This window comes from Choloepus didactylus, chromosome 21, assembly GCF_015220235.1.
Source record: "Choloepus didactylus isolate mChoDid1 chromosome 21, mChoDid1.pri, whole genome shotgun sequence".
Lineage (NCBI taxonomy): Eukaryota > Metazoa > Chordata > Mammalia > Pilosa > Megalonychidae > Choloepus > Choloepus didactylus.
In genome coordinates this window covers 973,888-998,100 of record NC_051327.1, presented here as the reverse complement: position 1 = coordinate 998,100, position 24,213 = coordinate 973,888, and the positions used below count along the sequence as shown (strand labels likewise).

General features: G+C 39.2%; 1 protein-coding gene and 1 pseudogene across 1 annotated transcript in view; both read left to right on the top strand.

The window, feature by feature from the left end:
- The first annotated feature begins 1,654 nt into the window (after window positions 1-1,654).
- On the top strand, window positions 1,655-23,710 carry LOC119518025 (annotated as a pseudogene).
- TNRC6A (trinucleotide repeat containing adaptor 6A) overlaps window positions 2,330-24,213 on the top strand; it is a 273,917-nt gene continuing 252,033 nt past the window's right edge. The window contains exon 1 of the mRNA XM_037815357.1: window positions 2,330-2,534. The gene's annotated coding sequence lies outside the window, so the exon portion shown is untranslated. The remainder of the gene's footprint in view (window positions 2,535-24,213) is intronic.

Here is a 24,213-nt window from a genome sequence, read left to right as displayed (position 1 = left end):
GTCTGCAGGTTCATGGAGACAGAGAGTGGAGTGCAGGTTGCTGGAGGGGTGGGGTAGAGACAATGAGGAGTTGATGCTAAGTGGGTGAAGGATTTCTGTTTGGAATCTGGATGGTTCTGGTGGTGGATGGTGGTGAAGGTACTGCAGCATTGTGGGTGTCACAGATTCTGCTAAATGATGTGCTTGGGAGGGGTTGGGATTGGGAGGATTTATATTGTAGATATGTTTCCAAAATTTAAAAAAAGAGAGAGAACTAAGTAAGAAAAGAAAATACCTGACTAAAAGTGGTTAAAAACATTATGATGCTTATTTTTTCTGAGATAGGTGGATGCAGGGTCAGTTTGGCAACTTGATTCCATTAAAGACATGTTTCTTTTGCACTCTGCCATCAGTATGTCAATGACATTTTTCAGCTCATTGTTTCATGACACCTGCCACCCATGACCATTCAAAATAGGAAAAATGTGTCAAGCAAGGAAAGAACCTCTTCCTCACAGGCCGCTCTCTCATCAGGTAGGAAAATCTTTCGAGAAACTCCATGCAGATGACTCTTTCACCCCTCTAGCAAGAACTGTCATAGGCTCACCCCTGGAGCAATCACTGGCAAAGGGCATGGAATCATCCGGAGTCTGGGAACATTGGTTTGGAATAACAATGGAATTCTGATGGCAAGGAGTATGAGTTATTGGAATGCACATGTCCTTGAGGTGCACATTGTCTAAGGGGGGAAACAGAAACACAAAAAGATATAATAAGACAAATTTAATAGCCATACCAACTTGGGTACAGCAAAATATAAATTCTCTATTTGCTACAACCAAACCTAATTTCTACCTAAGCCCCTATTCTGCCCTACCTAGGAAATGTCATCTATCATATTATGGAAACTCCGTAATGGGATACAGCCAACTATGTCTGTTACAAACACCTTCTCTGCTTTATTGTATAGAACTATGTAGAACAAATCTTCTGCTTGGGAACCAGCTCTATATCCTCTCAGAGGCATTTTACACTGCTGTCTATCCTTTCCCAAAACACAATCCTTCTTTAACCAAACAGCCTCCGGAGCCGCAAAGTAATAGCGAACCAGCTATCTCCTAAGAAAAATGAGTCTACATGGCTTGTTTACTTGTTTGTTTATTTGCGTGAGCATCAATCCTAGGGAGAATGAGGATGATGAGAGAAAATCTTTAATTTGATTTATTTTAAATCTGACGCAGAGAAAAAATAATCACGCAGGTGACTGATTTGGAAGTAACTAAATCAAGCACAATAGGGGGTCTGGAGCTAGAAGTGAAGTTTGAGTGTAGAAAAATAGAGGCTTTATATGTTGGTGGACGTGAATCTGTGCGACTGTGAGATTTGCATCTGCCACATCTGTTTACTTTTCTGCTCTCTCCAGCAGCCAGTGTGTACCGTAGATAAAGAGATCTTGCCTTGCGTATTTCTCGAACATCTCCCTTCCTTTCTCCTCCTTCTCGGTGCGTAGCATAAGACCTGGGACGCAGTACAGAAATGTTTGTTTTATAAAAGAATGTTTTGGTGAATGAATAAATGAGCAAATGAGGTCATTGCCGTGGGAGAAAAGAAACCCAGCCTCTTTTAAAAACAATCTGTTTCTAACTGTATCTTGATTTAGAAGAAAAACATCGAAATGCGCGCTGACACAAACACAGGAGGGGGAGGGGGCATTGAGAAAGGGAGCTATGATCACGAAGTAGGGAGACAGCCTAATCAGAGAGCCAGACAGGGGCCCACCTGCCTCCTACTGCCGCTGGGGGAAAAAAAAGGACTAGAAGGTTCCTCTCCTGCGGCTCCGCGGTCTCTCCACTTCCACCCCCGCCCCCACTGTTCTATGAAGCCGTGATGGCAGGGGAGGGGCGGGAAGGCAGCCCAGTTGGGGTTTCCAGAATGAGGCAGGATGGTGCGAGCTCAAACGCCCTGCAATTGCTGGAGCAACAGTGGCGACACTTGAGTTATTCGCAAAGGCTGGAATCCAAATGAGGTTGGCACTGCTCCAAGTCGCAGTAGCTTAGGAGAGAGAAAGCATATTAACTATTCACCGAGATCTCTGCGTTTCATGGGCTCTGAGGGTTCTCCGTCTGCATCTCTCCTTCTATCACTGACTTTAGGGGGCGGGGTGGAGGGGGTCTCCGCCTGAAGGACTTTTCTCTGTCAGTCTGCGAGCTGGGGGTGGAGGTGGAGGACTGGATTTAGGCAGATTGCCTCATCACATGATGGGGGACCTGTATCATGTGATGACTCTGGCGATGTTGGAGGCAGCATGTGACTTCTAGGGCTATGTGGGCTCAAAAACAATTTAAATACAAAAACATAAGCAGGTTCCCCTCCTCTCCTTTGCATTTTGGTCTGGCTCTCCCTCCCGTTGTGTTGGTGCCTGACTGAATGGAATAGCTGTCTGTCGCCTTGCAGTCACTAACCTGTGAGCGTCGGGTACCTAGAGACCAGGCCCTCTACTGAGGGCTCCCAGAAGCCGTGCCCCAGCATTTTGCAGCCCACTGACTCCCGGCCTGGTAAGTTCCTGAACACTTGAAGCTGCTATTTGTGAAGCTGCCCTCCACTGCCTCATTAGCATGCACAGGGCACCCTCACTGGGCACATTGGAAGCAAAGTGCCTGCTGGCTCTGGGGAGCTGCTGCTTTCCGGCCCTGCTATGCACAGGCAGCTTTCCTGGGGAACAGAGCTGCTGGTGATACTGAGGTGCAAGAGGTTCTCCATCTCACTCCCCTTCTGTCTTCCCAGCCTGTTTCTCTCCCAGTCTCTCCTCCCACACCACCCCCCCCCCAATCTGCCCTGAGTCTCTCTTCTCAGTCTCTCTTACCTCTTACCTTCTCCTTCTGCATCACCCACTTATTTTCTTTTTTAATTCACCCCCACTTTCTTCTCCTCTCTCCCACTGCTTTTTGGAAGAGTTCCTCTCACCTTGCATTTTAAGATGATTTTTTGGGGATACCTAAATTTTATGTTCTTTCTGTCCAGAACCTGAAGGACCAGCTTCTAAGGACTTGGCTGAGGACATGCACTGAAAGTCCCTTCTAAAAAATTTTTTTTTCTGCTAAGATAGTGTAGATTGTCCAGTTCCTACTGCATATGTGTGTGTATGCATGTGTGGTGAGGGTGATTGATGTATATCTTGGGGCCATCAGAACTGTTTCTGGGGTGGCGGTTCACTGGCCTCAAATCCTGAGCTCAGCTGAGGGGGGGTCATCAGGGAACAGAAGGGGAGTGACAGCAGTCAGACACAATGCTCTTCGACCTCAAGTATCTGACTCTCTGTGGGAACATTCACGTCTTACAGCCAGAGCCAAAATCCACTGCTCAATGCTGAGGTGTCACAAGGCACCTTGTAGAAGCTGGCGTGGAGTTTGAGGCCACACCTCTGCAGAATAAGGCAGAGCGTTGGCTGAGAAACTAGCTATGGGGAGGGTGAACATAAATTTAATCACATCAATGTCTATAGCCACAGGGGAAGGAGATGTTGGTTATGTCAGGAGCTTCGGGTTGACTGTTACCCAGGCATGCTAACATCCATTCAGCAAGAAATAGTTAACAATGACTGCATATGATCTGCCCTACAATTCAATGAGTAGGTGCTATTTTTAATCCTGTTTAAGAGCTGGTGAAAGTGAGACGCAGAGATGTTACATCACTTGCTTAAGATTGCTCTTCTAATAAGTGGCAGAGCTAGGGTTTGAACTCAGGCAGTTCTTCTGATTCTCATGGAGCTTACAATCCAGTGGAGAAGGCTGCTATAAAGCCAAATAATCACACAAGATGTATTTTTCAAATTCAGGTATTTGCTAAGAAGGAAAATAATAGAATATGGTATTATGAGACTATATTATGGGGGTAGGGCTTGAACATGGGGGGGGTTGGTCAAAGGAGGTCTCACTGATGATGTAATGTCTAAGTTGGGACCTGAGGGAGGAGCAGGAGCCAATCAAGTGAAGAGTCAGGAATAGCATTCCAGACAGAGGGAATAGCATGTGTGAAGGCCTTGAGGAGGAAAAGGGCTGGGATCCCTTGATGAACAGCAGGAATGACTGTGGGATGGGGATAATGTTTGAGGGGACCAGACTTGGAGAAGAGGCTCTCCAGATTGGGGAGGCTCTGTAGGCCATCGTAAGTGATTTCAATTCCATCCCAAGATCAATGAGCAACCATTAGAGCATTTCAAGTGAAGAAGTAGTAAGATCAGATTTGCAATATGAAAAGGCAAATTCCTCAAGAGGTATGTTGGTTAGTTTTTGGTGGTTACAAACCACCCCAAAGCTTAGTGTCTTAACAATCACTTATAACTCATTATTCTGCTAGTTGGCAATTTCTGCTGGCATCATTGGGGCAATACGTCTGTTCTTGCCTGGATTCACTCAAGTGGTTAGTCAATTGGCAGGTTGGCTGAGGGCTGAGTGATCTTAAAGCATCTCATTCATGTGTCTGTTCATTGGCAGGGACAATTGAAATAACTAGACTATGTATCTACAAATGTAGCAGGCTAGCCCAGTCTTCTTCATATGAAGACTGGTTTCCAAAAGCAGCAAGGGAGGGGAAATTGCAGTGCATGGGCACTTTTCAAGCATCTGCTTGTATCATGTTTGCTAGCGCCCCATTTGCCTAAACAAGTTACATGGTAAAGCCCAGATTCAAGGGATGGAGAAATATAACTCTTGACAGGAGGAGCTACAAAATATTATCTCCACTTTTTTCCAACCCACTACATGAATTCAAGAAGGATGTTGTCTCCCCAAAATATTGGGAGAAACAGAAAGCAAAGAGGAAGTTTGGAGCCAATATTGCTAGGCTTGGAAATGAACTTAGACCTGGTCATTAATCAGACTTTGTTTTCTGCTTAGAACAAGCAGAAGTCTAGTGTCTAATTTGAACATGTATCAGGAGAGGTTCTGAAATGAGGTGGATGTGGTATATGAGCCCCTTCTCTTCTCATAGAGTTATCTGGGAATGACTTGGCATTCAGGAAGACTTTGGAGAATGTTATCGTAGATTGAAACTCAGGTCTTATGGAACTCAGAATGTACTCAAGTATTCTAGGCGAGAAATGTGCAAAGGCACTGGGTCAAGGAAGTATGTGGCATGTTTAGGAAATGGAAGGGAGATGATTTGCTTTAATTTCATTGCATTGGAAATGAAAAGGGGTGAACGGATTTTTAAAAATGTGTAGAGGGTAGAAATAAGATTTTCAGATGATTAGGGGTTGAAAGGGAGCAACATTAAGGAATACTTCCACATTCACGATACAATTTGTCAAGTTAAAAAGACTAACTGAGGATCAGAATATTTGGCAGAAGTGAGGGGTAAGGGAGGAGAAATTAAACATTCCATGTCAAATCCACTATACCTGAGTTGGGCGGTAGGATAAACTCAAGCTTAGAGTTACATGAAATTACATAGAGAGTATGGAGAGAAGACAAAGAGGCCAAATTGGACTCCAGGCTGCTCCGGTATTTAGAGATCAGATAAAGGAGGCATCCATGAAGGAGACTGAGAAAAGAGGAAGGAACTAAGAGTGCGGTTTCCTGGAAGCCAAGAGTGGAGACCATTTCAGGAAGAAGGAAATGATCAACTGGGTCAAGTAAAGGAGGACGGAAAAGTGTCTATTTGATTTGGCAACACAGAGGTAGCTGAAGACAAGGGCAATTTTGTGGAGTGGTGAGAGTGGAAACCAGATTGGAGTGGGCTGAGGAGTGACCTGAAGATAAAAACTGGGAGAGGGAACATAGAAATCAAGCAGTACAGTATTTGATATGAAGTCATATCTTGATTTTATGTGTTTTTTTTTTTTTTAAACAGAAGCCTCTAGCTATTGGAGGTGGTCCAGTTGAAAAGTGGAAGAAGGGATGGGGTTCATAGTGTGTATGAACAGATAGGAGATAGTATATTTTTAAAATTTTTACAGGAGGGAATAATGAGAAGAAAGATGCAACAGATCCATGTAAGCATGTAGATTTAGTATTGGGAGGATGAGAACCCTCCTATTGGTTAAGTTTTATTTTCTCAATGAAGTAAAAGGCAAAAGGGCATGTGACGAGGGGAGAGAAGGTCTAGAATGGTCATTTTGGAGAGGATGAAACAAGCATGTTAAAGAAAAGCAGTAAGGTTGCTAGGCAAAGCTGATTACCCACTGAGAATAGAGAGCATGTATTTTAAATTGTGTGATTTTCTCCAGTAATAATGTTCAAGTACTTGGGTGCAGGTACCCAGAGATGGTAGAATGCAGTTAGGCTGAGGTTTCTCTGGGTAAATACCTCAGAAGAGAGGAGAGCAAAGGTGTTAAAGGAGTTTGCAAGGGTACGGTTGTAAAGATGATTGACAGATTTTAAGCTGAACCAGAAGGGAATAGAATTGGGAGTGAGTGCTGGAGAATAAATAAGTGGTAGGCTCAGTGGAATTGAGGTTATGATGAGGTGAAAGAACTGGATTCTTGGAGGATGTCTAGCATCAGTGTCACCTGGGAGCTTGTTAGAAATGCACACTATAAGGCAGCCTTACCCAGATCTTGAATCTGTATCTACATTTCGACAAGAACCTCAAGTGATTTGTACGCACGTTAAAGTTTGAGATGCACTGATTTGCTTGTCAAGTGAAAAAAAATGGTGCCTATTCACATAAAATGTCAAGTCACTTTTTAATTTTCTCCCCTTTCAAAAAAATATCCCAATTTAGCAAAAGTTTCTCTCTCTGTCTCTCTCTTTTTCCCCCCCCCTGGCTCCTGGGTTTGATTTGATTTGATTTTTTTATTATGGAAAATTTCAAACATACATAAAAACAGAATACTTTAGTGAAATCTGGTAGACCATCATCAGCTTCAATCATTTTCAACTCATAACCAATCTTGTTTTCTCTATAGCATCTTCCCCACTCAGGATTATTTTGAATCAAAATCTTAGACGTGACGTAATCTCCTCTGTAAATATTTCATTAAATATCTCTAAAAAACAAGGACCACTTTTTTTTGGGGGGGGTATGGTGATCGTTTTTTTTTTTAATTCACTTTTATTGAGATATATTCACATACTATACAATCATCCATGGTGTACATTCAACTGTTCACAGTACCATCTTTTTTTTTAAATTTTTATTTTGAAATAATTTCAAACATATATAGGACAGTTGCGAATACAATACAAACATACAAACCCCATACAGAGAACTCCAACACTCCCCCACCCCCAGATATCTGTATCTACCAATTTTACATTTTGCTACCTTTTCAGTACCTTCCTTTCTTCTTCCTTCCTTCCTTCCTTTCTTCCTTCCTTCCTTCCTTCCATCTCTCCCTCCCTCCCTCCCACCTTTCTTTCAACTATGTCTGTTATCTTTCTATCAATTATCTATCTACCCATTTATCATCTTCTGAACATTTGAGAGCAGGTTACATATATCATACTCCTTGAACTCATAACACTTCTGTGTACATTTCCTACAAACAAGGATATTCACTTACGTCATTAACTTAACTGCAGTTAATTCAGGAAAATTAATATGGATATAAAGCTTAAATTCTATGTTCCAATTTTTCCTTATGCCCCCTTCGAGTTTTTCTCCTCCATTCTTAGATCCACTCCAGTATCATATATTACATTGATTGTCATTAACTCTTACTTAACTGTTTTTTTAAAATTAACTACATAAAAAAATTTTTTTTAAAAAAAAGAGATACAGTAGAAAAACATTTCAAACAAACCATAACAAGGGAGTAAGAAAAAGACAACCAACCTAAAATAACTACTTTACTTCCAACATGTTCCTACTCTACCCCAAGAAAATAACCTAATATAGCAACATTTCTGTGAACTTGTTCCTACCATACCCGTCAGAAATTTACAAACAAAAGTCACTCCTGGGCATTCCTAGAACATTAAATTTACCCACGATAGCTTATCTGTTCTTATTGGGTTATCATTCCCCCTTCATTAATTGCTCTCTATTGCTAAGTTCCCCTACATTCTACATTATAAACCATTTATTTTAGGAGTGTGTTGTTTATGAATTTTCTAAGTCTCTGATCGTTATTAACTTTTAATTGTATTCCATTTTGGTCAGAGAATGTGCTTTGAATAATTTCAATTTTTTGAATTTATTGAGGCTTGTTTTATGTCCCAGCATATGGTCTATTTTGGAGAAAGTTCTGTGATAACTAGAGAAAAATGTGTATCCTGGTGATTTGGAATGTGATGTTCTATATATGTCTGTTAAATCAAATTCATTTATCAGATTGTTTAGGTTTTCAGTTTCCTTCTTGGTCTTCTGTCTGGTTGATCTATCTATAGGAGAGAGTGATGTGTTGAAGTCTCCCACAACTATTGTGGAAACATCTATTGCATCTTTCAGTTTTGCCAGTGTTGGTCTCAAGTATTTTGTGGCACCATGATTGGGTGCATAAACATTTATGATTGTTATTTCTTCTTGTTGAATTGCCCCTTTTATTTGTATGTAGTGGCCTTCTTTGTCTCTCATAACATCCTTGCATTTAAAGTCTATTTTATCTGAGATTAATATTGCTACTCCTGCTTTCTTTTGGCTGTAGCTTGCATGAAATATTTTTTCCATCCTTTCACTTTCAATTTCTTTGTGTCCCTGTGTCTAAGATGAGTCTCTTGTATGCAACATATTGATGGTTCATATTTTTTGATCCATTCTGCCAATCTATATCTTTTAATTGGGGAGTTTAATCCATTTACATTCAACGTTATTACTGTGAAGTCATTTCTTGAATCAGCCGTCCTATCCTTTGGTTTATGTTTGTCAGATATATTCTTCCCCTCTCTCTCTTAATGTCCTTTATTGAACCAATATTGAATCTCTTTAGTACTGAACCTTTCTCCATCTCTCTCCCTCCTTTCTTTGCTTCTCTGTTGGTAGGGCTCTCTTTAGTATCTGAAGTAGGGCAGGACTTTTATTAGCCAAATCTCTCAGCATTTGTTTGTCTGTGAAAAATTGAAGCTCTCCCTCAAATTTGAAGGAGAGCTTTGCTGGATAAAGTAATCTTGGTTGGAAATTTTTCTCTCTCAGAATTTTAAATATGTCATGCCACTGCCTTCTCGCCTTCATGGTGGCTGCTGAGTAGTCACTACTTAGTCTTTTTTTTTTTTTTATCTTCATTTTATTGAGATATATTCACATACCACGCAGTCATACAAAACAAATCGTACTTTCGATTGTTTACGGTACCATTACATAGTTGTACATTCATCACCTAAATCAATCCCTGACACCTTCATTAGCACACACACAAAAATAACAAGAATAATAATTAGAGTGAAAAAGAGCAATTGAAGTAAAAAAAGAACACTGGGTACCTTTGTCTGTTTGTTTCCTTCCCCTATTTTTTCTACTCATCCATCCATAAACTAGACAAAGTGGAGTGTGGTCCTTATGGCTTTCCCATTCCCATTGTCACCCCTCATAAGCTACATTTTTATACAACTGTCTTCGAGATTCATGGGCTCTGGGTTGTAGTTTGATAGTTTCAGGTATCCACCACCAGCTACCCCAATTCTTTAGAACCTAAAAAGGGTTGTCTAAAATGTGCATAAGAGTGCCCACCAGAGTGACCTCTTGGCTCCTTTTGGAATCTCTCTGCCACTGAAGCTTATTTCATTTCCTTTCACATCCCCCTTTTGGTCAAGAAGATGTTCTCCGTCCCACGATGCCAGGTCTACATTCCTCCCTGGGAGTCATATTCCACGTTGCCAGGGAGATTCACTCCCCTGGGTGTCTGATCCCACGTAGTGGGGAGGGCAGTGATTTCACCTTTCAAGTTGGCTTAGCCAGAGAGAGAGGGCCACATCTGAGCAACAAAGAGGCATTCGGGAGGAGGCTCTTAGGCACAACCATAGGGAGGCCTAGCCTCTCCTTTGCAGCAACCGTCTTCCCAAGGGTAAAACCTATGGTAGAGGGCTGAACCCATCAAACCACCAGTCCCCTATGTCTGTGGTCATGTTAGCAACCATGGAGGTGGGGTAGGCCAATACCCCTGCATTCTCCACAGGCTCCTTAAGGGGGCACTACATCTTTTTTTTTCCTTGTTTTTCTTTTTTTTTTTTAACTTTCCCTTCTTTTTTAAATCAACTGTATGAAAAAAAAGTTAAAAAGAAAACAAACATACAATAAAAGAACATTTCAAAGAGACCATAACAAGGGAGTAAGAAAAAGACAACTAACCTAAGATAACTGCTTAACTTCCAACGTGTTCCTACTTTACCCCAAGAAAGTTACCTAATATAGCAACATTTCTGTGAACTTGCTCCTACTATATCCATCAGAAATTAACAGACCATTATCTCTCAGCATTTGTTGGTCTGTGAAAAATTGAAGCTCTCCCTCAAATTTGAAGGAGAGCTTTGCTGGATAAAGTAGTCTTGGTTGGAAATTTTTCTCTCTCAGAATTTTAAATATGTCATGCCACTGCCTTCTCGCCTTCATGGTGGCTGCTGAGTAGTCACTACTTAGTCTTAAATGCTGTTTCCTTTGTATGTGGTGAATTGCTTTTCTCTTGCTGCTTTCAGAACTTGCTCCTTCTCTTCAGTATTTGACAGTCTGATCAGAATATGTCTCGGAGTGGGTTTATTTGGATTTATTCTATTTGGAGTTCGCTGGGCATTTATGCTTTATGTATTTATATTGTGTAGAAGGTTTGGGAAGTTTTCCCCAACAATTTCTTTGAAAACTCTTTCTAGACCTTTACCCTCTCTTCCCCTTCTAGGACACCAATGAGTCTTATATTTGGACGTTTTATTTTACCTATCCTATCCCTGAAGTCCATCTCGATTTTTTCGATTTTTTTCCCCATTCTTTCTTTTGTTCTTTCATTTTCCATTTTATGGCCCTCAAGGTAGCTGATTTGTTGTTCAGCTTCTTCTAGTCTTGTACTATGATTATCCAGAATCTTTTTAATTTTGTCAACAGTTTCTTTTATTTCCATAAGATCATCTATTTTTTTTAATTTACTCTTGCAATTTCTTCTTTATGCTCTTCTTCACGTCCTTTATATCCTGTGCCATGCTCTTCTTCATGTCCTTTATATCCTGTGCCATGCTCTCGTTGTTTATCTTTAGTTCTTTGATTAATTGCTCCAAGTACTGTGTCTCCTCTGATCTTTTGATTTGGGTGTTTGTATTTGGGTTATTTATATCATCTGTTTTTTTCATATGCTTTAAAATTTTCTGTTGTTTTGGCCTCTTGGCATTTACTTTACTTGATAGGGTTCTTTTAGGATATGTAGGCTTATTCAAAGATGAATCTCTAATTTGTCAGATCTACAGCTTGGTGGCGTACACTTTCTTTAACTAACCAGCAGATGGCGTCTGCGAGTCACCTATTCCCCTCAAGTCAGTTCTCCCCAACTTTGTCTTTGTATTGTGTGGGGATCTGATTCTTGTGGGGTCCAATTGGTGCACCAAGTTTGGGTGAGTTGTTGGTGCTGTCCGCCCTGAATGTAGGGCGTGTGTCTGAGTGGTTAGGGAGGGAGGGCAGCTTTAATAATCAAACTTCCAAGGTGTTCCTGGAGATTTAAGGCTGTTGCAAGAGTCTAAACCTTCATTTCAGTCTTGCCACACATTGTCTCTGCCACTGATCCACAAGTCTTGAGTATTGGCGTATGTTCCCTGGGATTTCCTAGTGGACCCCTCTTCTAAGCCATGCCCTTCTAGAGCCTCTGCTGAGGGAAGGTTGTGCTATGTCACAAGTGTGCGCCATCCCTCAAGGGAAGTTCTGGCCGCTGGGCCATGTAGGTGTGTTCCCAGTCTGCTGTAAGGATGGCTGTATGGGGCGTGCCAATTTCCCCCTTTCCACACAGCTCCACCTTCCCAGCTCCAGGACAATTAGCTGTGGGTGCGCGAAAGGCTATTGTCCGTGCCCGACACTGTGGTGTGTGTGTGTGCTGCTGGAAACACCCCGTCACACTGGGTTTCTTGGTGCAGCTCTGGGCTGAGGCTCTGGCACCAGGCAGGAGTGTTCCCAGCCTGCTGGGAAGATGGCTGCAAGGGGCATGGGTTTTTTCCCCTTTTGGCTCACCTCTGCCTTTCTCACTCTGAGACAATTAGCAGTGGGTACGGGAAAGGCTATCTTCCACACCAGATATTGAGGTGTTCACACAGTCCGTTCCTGCTGCGCTTCACTGTGCAGTTCTCACTGCTGTATCTGCAGCCACTTTTGGGTTTTTTGAAAAAAGAGCTAGTCTGCCTACAAATACCAACCCTCAGTTTCCCCATACTGCAGTGTAGCTGCCGTATATTCAGTGGCCTACTCACTCATTTTGGAATGCAGACTCCTGGTTTCACCAAGTGTATGGTCCCTGTGGTTTTAGCAGAACTTGTCCAGCTGGTGCATCACTGGAACTGGTGTCCTGGGTCACTTTCTGGCTTTCATCTAATATTTTTCATGGAGGTGTTTTTTTTGCCCTGTGTCACCTAGCTGCCATCTTAGGTTCCTTCACAGTACCATCCTATAGTTGTGCATTCATCACCCCCATCTATTTTTGAACATTTTCCTTACACCAAAAAGAATCAGAATAAGAATAAAAAATAAAAAAAAACCACCCCAAATCACCCCCCCATCCCGCCCTGTTTTTCATTTAGGTTTTGTCCCCATTTTTCTACTCATCCATCCATACACTAGATCAAGGGAGTGCAATCCACAGGGTTTTCACAATCACACTGTCACCCCTTGTAAGCTACATTGTTATACAATCGTCTTCAAGAGTCAAGGCCACTGGGTTGGAGTTTGGTAGTTTTGGGTATTTACTTCTAGCTATGCCAATATATTAAAGCCTAAAAAGTGTTATCTATATAGTATGTAAGAATGTCCATCAGAGTGACCTCTGGATTCCATTTGAAATCTCTCAGCCACTGAAGCTTTATTTTGTTTCATTTCACATCCCCCTTTTGGTCAAGAAGATGTTCTCAATCCCATGATGCTGGGTCCAGATTCCTTCCTGGGAACTATATCCTATGTTGCCAGGGAGATTTACACCCCTGGGAGTCAGGTCCCACGTAGAGGGGAGGGCAGCAAGATCATCCGCCAAGTTGGCTTCGCTAGAGAGAGAGGGCCACATCTGAGCAACAAAGAGGCACTCAGGGGGAGACTCTTAGGCACAATTATAAGCAGATTTAGCCTCTCCTTGCAGCAACAAGCTTCAAAGGGGTCAGCCCCAAGACAGAGGGCTCAGCACATCAAACCATCAGAAGGACCACTTTTTAAACATAACCGCTACACCATCATCACATCCCACAATATCAAGAATAAATCCTTTCATCAGCTATCCAATTAGTGTTCACATACCTGCAATTGTTGTATGTTGTTTAATTGAATGAATATCTGAACTAGGGTCATACACTGCAATTGGTTAATATCTCTCTCAAGTCTCTTATAATCTGTAGGTTCTTTCTCCATCTCTTTTTCTTTCTTGAAATTTTATGCTGAAGAAACAAGATCATTTGTCCTCTTTGTTTTCCCAAAGTCTAGACCTTAATGATTGCTTACTCATGGTGCCGTTTAATATGTTCCTCTGTCCCTTGCATTTTCTGTAAACTGGTAATTGATCTAAGAGGGGTTGCTTTTTAAAAAAAGATTTGTAGTGAAATATATCATATGTAAAGCATGTACAAAATGTGTATGTACAGCCTGGAGAATAGAAAGACCCTTTTAACAACTGCCTAGTACCTTAGAAGCCCTCCAAGAGCATCCGTATACATCATCTCTAGAGGTAACCTCCATTTTGGCTTTTGTAATCATTTTTCTGCTTTCTTTTTAGTTTTATCACTTATGTGTGCATCCCTAAGTAATATATTATTTAGTTTTTACAACTTTTTTATTTGTATAAAAATGTAATCATACCATAGATATTCTTCCTTGACTTTCTTGTTTTGTTCATTATTTTGTTTTTGAGGTTCATCTGTGTTTATGCATATAGCTATAGTTCATTCATTTTCACTGCTGTGTGTTGATACACCAAGTATGTTTACTATGATTTATTTATTCATTCTACTCTTGATGGACATTTGGGTTTCTTTTTCATTTTGGAGGTATTATGAATAATGCTGCTATGAACATTCTTGTATATACCTTGTCATGTACTTGTGTAAGAATTTCTCTAAGCTGTATACCTAGAAGTGAAAATGCTGGATTATAGAGTATGCATAAGTTCAACATTACAAGAAATTCCTAACTGTTTTCTGCAAGTTGCTTTTGCTACTTTCCAACCTTTATACTTTCTTATTTCTTTTTCTTGTCTCATTGTACTAGGTAAGGCTTCTAATTATAATAGAAAGGGTGAAAATAATTGTCCCTGTCCCATTCTGATCTAAAGGGAAAGTTTTTCACCATTACACAATTAGGTAACATGTTTGCTGAAGGTGTCTTAAGAAAATTCCACTCTATTTCGACTTTGCTCAGTTTTTTTTTTTCAATCATGAACTTTAAAAAAAAAAACTTATCAAATGCCCTTTCTCTGTCTTTTGAGCTATTGAAATGATTTTTTATTTTGTTTTCTTTGTGTAGTGAATTATATTGATTAATTTTAAACAGTAAGCCAATCTTGTACTCCCAGAATCATCTCAACATAGTCACAATAATGTATTCTTATTATATGGCTAGATTTTAGTTAGCTTATATTTTTATATTATATAACTAGATATAAGTTAGCTAATGACTTTTACATCTGTGTTCACAAGAGAGAGATGCTTGTAATTTTCTTTTCTTGTAATGTTCTTTTCAGATTTTGGTAATAAGGTTGTGCTATATTCATAAACTGAATTAGAAGTATTTCTTTACTTTATGGCTTCTGAAAGAGTTTGTGTAAGAATGGTGTTATTTCTTCCTTGAATGTTAAGTAGAATTCACTGGTGAAGCCATATGGGACTGGAGTTTTCTTTCTGGAAAAGTTTTTAACTGTGGATTTAATCTCTTTAATAGACATGGGACCATTAAGATTTTCTGTTTTTTTCCTGTGTAAGTTTTAACAAGTTGTTTTTTCCTAGACATTTTCCCATTTCATCAACATTTTCAAATTTATTTTTGTAAAGCTCTCATATTATCTTTCGATATCTGTTGGATCTGTAGCAATGTTCCCTTTATCTACCCTGATATTTTTTCCTTGATTAGTTTTTATCAAGGATTTATCCTCTTAATTTTTTTTTTTTTTTTTTTTTTTTTATTTTTTTAAAAGAATCAACTTGGCTTTGTTAATACTTTTGGCTCTATGTTTGTTTTCTATTTTTATTAATTTCTTATTTTTATTATTTATTTCTAAAATATGCACTTAAGGTTATAAACTTCACTCTAAATATGGCTTTAGCTAAGTCCCACAGTTTTGACATATAATATTGTTATTATCATTCAGTCCCAAAGATTTTATAATTTCTCTTAGAAAATGATTGTCTAGAAATGTTTGCTTAATTCCAAAATATGTAGAGGAGGGGGCAATTCTCTTTTCCTAGCTTAATTTCTAGCTTAATTTGACTATCCTACTATACTCAGAGAACATGTTCTAATTTCAGTTCTTTGACATTTATTGAGATTTTCTTTATGACCCAGCATTTGGTCCATTTAGGCATTTTCCATGCATGTTGAAAAGAATGTGTGTTGTTGGGTGTAGAGTTCTATATATGTCAGTTAGGTCAAATTTGTTAATCATATTGTACAAATCTTCCAAATGCTTCTTGATCTTTTTTTGTTTGTTTTTTAAAAAATCAGTAACAGACAGAAGTGTGTTAAAATATTTAATTATGGTTATGGATTTATGTATTTGTCATTTGAGCACCTTAGTCCAGGATTTCTTAAACTTTGTTATGCTGTGGGTCCCTTACATAGTCTCGTGAAGCATATATGTATCCCTTCTTAGTATCAAGTATATAAATACATAGAGTACACAGGATTACAAAGAAAATGAATTTTATTGAAATGCATTCATTGAAATGTTTTTAAAACATTACTAATATACTACTATGTGCTTCCTTATTCATGTATTGATTATAAGATCTAGTAGCAGTCTAATGCTATGTAATTTTGAAGTAGTACAAGTATTAGTTATATTTAAAAATAACTGCAACAGCTGTAGTGTGATATGAAAATATTTATGGTTTCTGTATTAGTGACAAATCACAGGTATGCTCATACTACTATGGTTTGTTACCTACTTTAATAATGGAAGGAAATGATACATTTTGTTAGAGTTTAGTGAGATTAAAGCTATTATTATTTTTTCCCATCCAAGTTCCTGGATCCCCTGGATTATATCCACAGACCCTAAATTAAGTGCCCCTATTTAAATCCAATGAGAGACTGAGCTTATTCAAAGCTGGGTTTCTGTTCCTGTAAGAGATGATCTATTTCTATTTTATCCTTATGCCTAAACTGAGCCCTTTAAGGATGTAACCCCTAAACTGGGATATTGATTAGGGTTCCTCCTTGACTAACCCTGAACTCCAATTGCTCTCTCCTGCTCCCAGGCTTGTGAATCTGCTGCACAATTTGCTCATCTTCTCAGCCTCTCTGCCACATCCTTCATTTGGAGGGCAAAAGCTATGCTAAATGCCTGGCTTACCTCTTTTGGTCTTTCTTGCTGTCCCTGATCTTAACACCACAATTCCTTGTTGACCTCTCTGATGCCCTCTAAAGACGTGTGTGTGTGTGTGTGTGTGTGTGTGTGTGTGTGTGTGTGTGTTTAATATTTTGTCCAGGTTTCTTATTTGTTCTCAAGGAGTAGTTAACTGGAAAGAATTTAGAACTGTGTGTTTAAAAATTTTGTATTAAAATTTAGCATGCATATGGAAAAGTGCACAAATTTTAAGTGCAAAAATACATTTGTGAAAATACCCAGATAAAGAAATAGAACGTTGCCAGCTCTGCTAGGTTTTAAACCATATAAATGAAATCATTTGTATATACTCTTGTATGTTCTCACATTACTTTTTGAAGTAGTTTTTTTTTAGAATTTTTAAAGATATTGAAGGCAGAATAGGAATAATACCTCTCAGTAGAAAAGAATAACCTACTACCGTATGCGACAGCACGGATGAATCTCATATTCATAATGTTGAATGAAAGAAGCCAGACACTAAAGAGTACATAGTAAACTCTGTAGAATTCCACCTACATGAAGTGCAAAAATTGGCAAAAACTAATCTGTCATAACTGAAATCAGAATAGTGGTTCCTTTTGAGGACACTGGCTGTGATGGGCAAGAGGGAGGCTTTTAGGGTGCTAGTATTGTTTTCTATCTTGACCTGGGTTCTGACTACATAATTGTATACATTTGTAACAATTCATCAGCTTATTTAAGATTTGAGCAAGTTATCAATACATATGTAAAACTTCAATTAAAAAGTTAAGGAAAAAAAGTCAAAGGGCTAGACTTTTTACTGTTGTCCTTCCTTATCAATCTGGCAGAAGGCTGAATTCAGTAAGAGATGGAGGAAAGTGTAAAAGCAACTCGGTTACCAAGCCTCAAAGCCTGCTGGCATATTTGTGGTCACCAAGGGACAAGATGTGGTTCTCAGCTTCAGAAGCCAAGAAACTATACTTTGTTGGTGCCTCCAGAGGCTCAACAGTACAAACTCACAATCACCAAATTCATTCTACACTGAGAAATGAACCAGATTGTCATGTACTAATTTACAGTGAGAAATGTACAGTTCTAGAGAACCTGATTATTTGTGCCAACTAATCAGCACAGTCTCTATTAATGATATATTAAAATTATTCCTCCTAGGAAGCTAAATTACACACACACATACACACACACACAGGAAAAGGGTTTCATATACATACCTAAATACTTACGTACGTATAAACACACATATAAAGGAAAAAGAAGGCTGCTTTTTGAGAATGGAATTAGAGGAAGGGAAGTAAAGAAAGTTCAACTATCTTAATGGCAAATGTGCTCAAGACATATTAGTATATTTTTTATAACAGACACTTATACAGCACTTATTATCTGCTGGGCACATTACAACAAAAAGCTCACATAATCTTCATAGCAACCTTATGAGATAGGCATTAATATTATACCCATGGCCTGGGTGGGAAACTGAGGCACAGAGAGATTAAATAACTTACCCAGAGTTACATTCCTTTAAGTAGTGGAGCTAGCATTTGGACTCCAGAAGTCTGGTTCCAGAGTCTTGGTGCCCAGCCACTTGTTTAAGTTGCTTCTCTTTCAAATCAAATGTGCCTGCTGAGAAGATGAAACCATTCAGGTCCACAGATGAGGAGGCATCCCATCCCCTGGACAGTTCTAAAGATGGGCTGAAAGCATTTGATTTTGTTCATGTTTTTTTGATGCCCTTGCTGAGAAATAATTACAGAAAACCTTCTATGAGTACTTTCCATGTGCCGATTTTGCCTAGCTGTAGCCCATTTCCTAGAACAGACCCTTAATAAATATTTGTTGAATAAATGTTGAATGGCTTTAATCCCCACAACAACTTTATGATATAAGTACAATTATGACTTGACCAATAAACAATCTGTAGACTGTTTGGAAATGATGTGAACTTTTTGAAAGTGTGAAGGTACCCTCAGTAAGTACATAACTGGATCCACTGGGGCAAGAAAAGAAAGTACTGGAACTTCTATTTATATTTATTCCTTATCTCATCTTCTTTGGCTTCCATTCCATTAATGTTTTGTAATATACCAAATGTTACTACAATAGTACATATATATAAACGATAAATAAATACACCTATTTGTGGGGGTACAGGCTGAAAATGTATATTGCTGAGGTGAGCAAAGAAGTCTAGAGACTACTGCTCCAAACCACTGCCAGTCTTTACGTTCTCTTCAGAGGGACTGTAATGATTTGTTTAGAGTTTCCTTAATTACCACCAGACCTAAAGATACATCCTTGTCACCTTGATAGAGCTGGATGTTTTCTAAGTATCCATAGACAATATCTCTACTATCTCTCAGAGTTAGCAATTTGGGAAACTTTACATACAATTGTGGGGTTGATGTTGGTCTTACTCTCAGAGAGTAAATTAGAGAGGGTAAAATAGAGAATATATTCTCTGTGCCTCATGAAGTTGACTAGTTGCTATTATAGATGAAATAATAATTAATTCTGTCCTCCAACTGCCTGAGAATAACATTTTTAGGCAAGGAGTTACCTATTCATTCAGGCGTAAATCAATAAGTGGAGTCGACTAATGATAGACTGGGGAACAATCAGATAAAATGTAGTAAATTATGTTCTGTCATATTGTAATTCTTAATAACTCAGCTGTCACTCTAGACTACTTCATGTCTTTGTCTGGAAAATGGCCAGAAATAAAACTTATACTGATTTTACAGACAAGGTGAAAATCCCAAGGTGTGGGTGTAGGAAAGACTTCACAGAGAAGACTCTTGAACTGTGTGAAGGGTGAGTGAAGGTTCATCAAGACAACAAGAGGAGAAAGGGAGGAGAAGGTTTTAGATGGAGGGAACACAGTGGGTGCAGGCACAGAGATGGCAGTCAGTTCACTGGGGAACTGAACGTAGTGTGGCATGAAGATGGCATAAGAGGATGTGTGTGAGAGAGAGTGTGGGAAGGTGGGGTTGGAGGAGCAGGGGGGTGGCTGAATAACATGAGCATTAAGAGTTAGACAAACCTTGCCATAGGGCTGGAGAAAAAAAGTTAGACAAGCCTGTGGATCAGATCCCAGCTCTGCCTTTTACTAGCTCTGTGACCTTGAGCAAGTCAGTCTATAAGCCTCAGTTTCTCTATCTGTAAGTTCATTAAGATAACAGTAGTACATACCCTCTAGGGTTATTGTGAGATTGAAATAAGAGAAGCCATTTGAAATCCTTAGAATGATGCCTAATCACATGTAAAAGACAGTGTTATTGTCACTGTTTTATTGTTATTATCATTATTATTTTACTAGCCAGGAACTAGATTATGGAATGGCTTATACACCATGTCAGAGAGGTCAGGCTTTATCTTTCAGGTCAGTGTTTCTGAAATGTAATCCATTTGTCTAGTGGTTTAGCAACTTGCATGGCCTAGTAATGGAAAAAATGTGTAATTAAGCATTTCATAAATTTGGAATGGAAAAAAATCATTGTTATGTTCTTAATATTGGTTCAAGGGTGCAGATGGCTCAAATTGAAGTATATTGGTCAGACTGTTAACAGGGTGTAGTTAAGATTCAGTTATGTGGATATAGTTAAGCTCAGTGAGATCATTTGCATATTATTGTTTATATGTGTAAAATTTGCATTTTGTTGTTACTGTCATGTTATGGCTCTGATTAACAAAAATAGGTTAATGACTAAACCATGGTTCACTGAAATGTAAAAGTAATGATAAAAATTGTAGTTTATACACTGCAATTCAGAAGCGTAATTACTGAACAGGACCCCACAGTATCTGTTGGGACAACAGCATCTGTGAATGTGATGATTTCACCCAAGCAGCTGAAAGGGAAAGCATAAATAGGAAGTGTGGTATGAATATTTGAAAATTGAATTTTATTGAACAAGGGATTTATCTCCCTCTTGTCTCCAATGTGTACACTATCAGCAAATGTCAGATAGCTTTTTGATTTTGTCAGAGTTCATGTCATTTCCAAGCAAAGTGGAATAACCTTCCTGGTCAACCAGGAGTTTTTCCTGAACTAAGTGCAAAATAATATTTTCTAGCTTGAAATTAAGGATTTTTTTTTCTAAAGACAATAAGACTAAAAACTCCAGGCAGACGTCCAGGAGAGGTGGTGGTATAGGGAAGTCCAGGACTCACTCCTCCTCCAAAAACAGCTAGTAGGCAGGCAGAAATGGTCTGAAATGACTGTTCTGGGGCTCTGAAGAACAGGGAAGCACTGTGTCACATCCAGGACAGAGCAGCACAAAGAGACTGGGAAATCGCAGTAAAAAACTGAGTAACTTGCTCCGTGGTGGCAGCTGGCACCCACCCCCCACCCTCAAAGCAAGCCGCCTCCCTGGCTGGTTGCTGCAGGCAGAGAGGGGCATGGAAGCCCTCCTCCCCAAGAACAGAGAGGGGACATGACTGAATACCGATCACAGTTCTTGGTCTGGGAATTTAGATCTCTGGGTCCTGGTGCTGAACTGCTGTTTTAGCCCACCCCAGACAGGGATCACCACTGCCATTGTTTCAACTTCATCCCTCCCCCTGACAGGGGCAAAGCTGGTGGAGGTTCAAAGACACACTGCCTCGTTTGGGCTTTAGGGAAAAGTTTGCCAATGAGCACCATCTGCTGGGCAGACCTGAAGAGCACATCTTCTGGGAGTGGAAAAAAGTTTGTGGCATCTTTCCTGACTCTCTCCCAGAGCTCTCTGAAACGGGTCTGCACCCAGTTTGTGGGTCTCTGGCCCTTGTTTTTTTTTTTAAACTCAGTTTTATTGAGATATATTCACATACCATACAGTCATCCATGGTGTACAATCAGCTGTTCACAGTACCATCATATAGTTGTGCATTCATCACCCCAATCTATTTTTGAACATTTTTCTTTACACCAGAAAGAATAAAAATAAGAATAAAAAATAAAAGAAAAAAGAACACCCAAAACATCCCCCCAATCTCACCCTATTTTCATTTAGTTTTTGTCCCCATTTTTTTACTCATCCATCCATACACTGGATAAAGGGAGTGTGATCCACAAGGTTTTCACAATCACACTGACACCCCTTGTAAGCTACATAGTTATACAATTGTTGCAGTTTGATAGTTTCAGGTATTTACTTCTAGCTCTTCCAATACACTAAAACCTAAAAAGGGATATCTTTATAGTGCATAAGAATGCCCACCAGAGTGACCTCTTGACTCCATTTGAAATCTCTCAGCCACTGAAACTTTATTTCATTTCATTTTGCTCCCCACTTTTGGTCAAGAAGATGGTCTCAATCCATGATACTGGGTCCAGAGAGATTTACACTTCTGCATTTTCAGGGAGATTTACACCCCTGGGAGTCAGGTCCCATGTAGGGGGGAGAGCAGTAGGTTCACCTGCAGAGGTGGCTTAGCTAGAGACAGAGGGCCTGGCCCTGTTTTGGCTGGATAATACTGACTTGGGAAGTTCCTCTCCGGGATGAGTCACCTCCCAGAATTTTCCCTCCAGGCAAAAGCAGCCAGAGGCAAGCAAAAGAGAGTAAAAAACAAAACAAAGCAAAAAAAAAAAAAAAATATAGGGAGAGGTGAAAGAAAAACAAACAGAACTGATCAAGATTTCTGGAGAAGTAGCAAAGGAAAGGAAGCATTCTCCTGGAGGTGAAACAATTGCACAAACAGAGCAATCTTAAAAATTTTACCACATACCTGGGGCAAGAATCATATTTAGAAGAGTTGAATAAATCTGATCGGTTAAACACAGGCAATTCTAAAGGTCTAGAAAAGTTGAACCAGGTGTCAAACAAGAGCCTTAACACAAAGCCAATCAACAATAAAACCCTAGACAAGAGAGAGATACTAACCTTCAGAGAAAACTCATGAAAATAACTAGATGCCCAGACATCAGCAAAAAAATTACAAGCAATACTAAGACACAGGAAAATATGGACCAGTCAAAGGAATAAATTAAAACTTTAGAGGAGACACAAAATTTGGAACAACCAACCAAAGATGTTCAAACAGCTCTCCTAAATCAATTAAAAGACATGAAGGAAAATATGGCTAAAGAGAAAAAGGATATTAGGAAGACACTGGGTGAGCATAAAGTAGAATTTGAAAGTATGAAAAGAAACATAAAGAACTTATGGAAATTAAAGGTACAATAGAAGAGATTAAAAATACACTAGAGCTATACAACAGCAGATTTGAACAGGCAGAAGAAGAGAGCAGTGAACTAGAATATAGGACATTTGAAATCTTACACACAGAAGAACAGAAGAAAATGAAAAAAATTGAGCAGGGTCTCAGGGAACTATATGATAGCATGAATCACACAAACATACACATCATGTGTGTCCCAGAAGGAAAGAGAAGGGAAAAGGGGCAGAAAGAATATAGGAGGAAATAATGGCCCCAAATTTCCCATTATGAAAGATGTAAATATACATGTCCAAGAAGCTCAGTGTTCTCCGAATAGAATAAATCCTAATAGACCTACTCAGAGAAATATACTAATCAGAATATCCAATGTCATCAGGGAATTAAGAAGATAGAAGGAGGAACACAGTGTTGAAGTTAGATTGGGAGCTCATGTAAAAATGGAAGGTGTTCAAAGACATACCAGTGTCTACAGAGTCTAGAAGAAATCTTTGTATTATCATTCTGGAGTACCTATTTTCCATGAAGGGATGGAAATATTGGAGCTGTCGTTGAAGCAAAATGTCTGATTTTAATACTTCTTTAGTCCAAGAGGGCTATACCACAGGGAAACACATTTGGAGTGAAAGGATGCTGGGGAAAAAGTTGTTCCATGTAGATATGATTAGCATCAGACGGGGTAAAATCACCATTTCAGTATATGCTAAAAATTCACTTCCGGAACTTAGTCGAGTAGAAGCAAATAGTACATTGTTAAATGTGAACATTGTATTTGAAGGAGAAAGAATTTTATCAAAATGTGAAATTACGGGGTGTGATTGATATAAAGAGAAGTTATATATCTATGACTCAACCAGGATTGAGACCACCATGGGAAAAGCTGAACCCACGCAATGGGCAAACCTTGAACTGCCTGCAACCAAAAAGCAGAAAACGCAAAAGGAGGATATAACAGATTGATTAGAGAAAGGAAAAACTTACCTATATCAGCATTCTTAATAATGTGTGATGAATTGGTGGCTTGCTGCTATAAATTTTTGTTTTGTTATTGTTGAATCCTGGCATTTCAGGGTCAACAATAGGTTTCTAAAAGCCAAACTCATTTTATATTTTTGTCTCTCCCATCTTCCTTTGAGTTAGGTAAGGTTGATTGTTCATTTCTTCTGACTAATGGAACCATAGTTATGTTCTCTACTTGAAGAGTTAGAAAACAGTTCATAAACAGAGTTGTAGAACTTCTAGTATATTTATGTTGAGCAGAGTAATATTAAGGAACTTTTTTTCACATTTTTCTCTTATCCCGTAATTAGTAAAGCAAGATGGAATGTCAAGTTTTAATCTGTTTGTGTCATGGATTTGTGTTCATATACTTGAAAATCTTTAAGGAAGAGAGAAAGTTCTGCATTGTCTTTTTCCACTTGGGATAGTTACTATTTCTAGGAGGTAACATAGCAAGTAAAGAA